This window comes from Nicrophorus vespilloides, unplaced genomic scaffold, assembly GCF_001412225.1.
Source record: "Nicrophorus vespilloides isolate i.1.1-1 unplaced genomic scaffold, Nicve_v1.0, whole genome shotgun sequence".
Classification (NCBI taxonomy): Eukaryota; Metazoa; Arthropoda; class Insecta; order Coleoptera; family Silphidae; genus Nicrophorus; species Nicrophorus vespilloides.
The window spans coordinates 337-2,018 of NW_017099960.1; the positions used below are offsets into that span (position 1 = coordinate 337).

General features: G+C 33.7%; 1 pseudogene; it reads left to right on the top strand.

Moving 5' to 3' along the window:
• Nucleotides 1-276: 276 nt before the first annotated feature.
• LOC108566313 overlaps nucleotides 277-1,682 on the top strand; it is a 4,924-nt pseudogene continuing 3,518 nt past the window's right edge.

The window sequence follows — 1,682 nt, forward strand, 5'->3', positions numbered from 1 at the left end:
CCGAGAAAATGTTAGGTTAGGTGAAGTTGCCCTAAGGTTTTATGGGTTTTATGTTTAAAAATATATACGAACAATTTTGTTATATGGGTATTTTCATATCCAGTGGTCTAGGTCAAGTTTCTGTTAGTGTTTTTTTTTAAATAACATAAAAACAATTTGGTGATATGGGTATTTTCAGATCCACTCTAGTGCCATCTGTGTGAAAAATCTAAAAATATTCACGGATTCACTTCTACGCATGCGCACTTCATTAACTCCAAGTGAATTATCGCTCGTTCGAACGTAACGTGTGAAAGGTGTCGACAAATGTTGCTAATGTCACTCTGTTCAGTGTAGTGGATTTGTTGTCGACAGAGTTGATATGGCGTTTAGTTATTTATGCTCTAGTGCGAAGTGTTTTGTGCATTGGTTTAGAATTATTGCTTCTTTTCGTTGCTAAATAGTGTGTGGAAAATGTTCCGTTTTTTAAGCGGTCGCAAAGTTCGTGGAGCAGATAACGGTCCAACGGGAAGCGCCAACAGCCAGCACCACCAGAAGGCCAAGCATATCCAGAACAAGAACCTCGTCCAGTGCAGGGTTGTTCTACTCGATGGCACTGATCTCTCAGTCGAACTCTCTGTAAGCATCTTTCAGCTGACCAAGAAAATATGTAATCAATGGGTGGGTGGCGGTTGTTTACAATTAAAACAATTCTTTGGGTGTATGGTTTCAATCATCAATACAAAACTCTGTGATTAAGACATATAGCTTATTGAACAATTCAATATCAATAATGAAATCATTTGCATCGAACAATCATGGCTCAGTATGACTAACACATATAATTATTCCAAGAATTTACAAATGTTTTCACATTTGCGCCACCAATGCAAATGCAGTATGTTTTTTGTTTTATATTATGATTCATGGGAATTGTTATATAAGTTTCTATATTCTTCCCAACAATAGGTGAAGATTTCTTGGGAAAAGCACACTTTTTAAATTCGATGTGAACTCAATTCCTATGCATTACAAGTTTTCAATAAGTAATGAATTACAACTATAGAAAATATCAATGAATTATAATAATTATTGTTTATAAAATACACATAACAATTCAGTAATTTTAATGCATTTAGCTTCACCCAACATCCATATTCGCACTAAATTTGATTGTTTATTTTGTAATTAGAAACTAGTTTCTAAATGAAATCAAGTTTCACTTATGCAGACTTATTTTGTTTTATTTGCAGAAAAAGGCAGAGGCCAGGGATCTGTATGAACAAGTGTTTTATTCCTTGGACCTGATTGAAAAAGATTACTTTGGATTGCAGTTTACTGATGTCAATCATGTGAAGCATTGGTTAGATCCAACAAAATCAATTAAAAAACAAATTAAAAGTGTAGTTGGTCCACCTTATACATTAAGGCTAAAAGTAAAGTTTTACCTCTCTGATCCAAATAATTTAAGAGAGGAATTAACTAGATATCAATTTTTCTTACAACTTAAGCAGGACATACTCGATGGACGTGTAGACTGTCCTCATCAGACCAACGTTGAATTAGCAGCACTTGCGTTGCAGTGTAAGTTAACAATATTTTCAAATAATTAGTAATCTATAATAACTTAATCCTATTGAGTAGTCAATCTTGATGATTTTGAAATATAATGTATCTTATTTTGTAGCGGAATGGGGAGATTA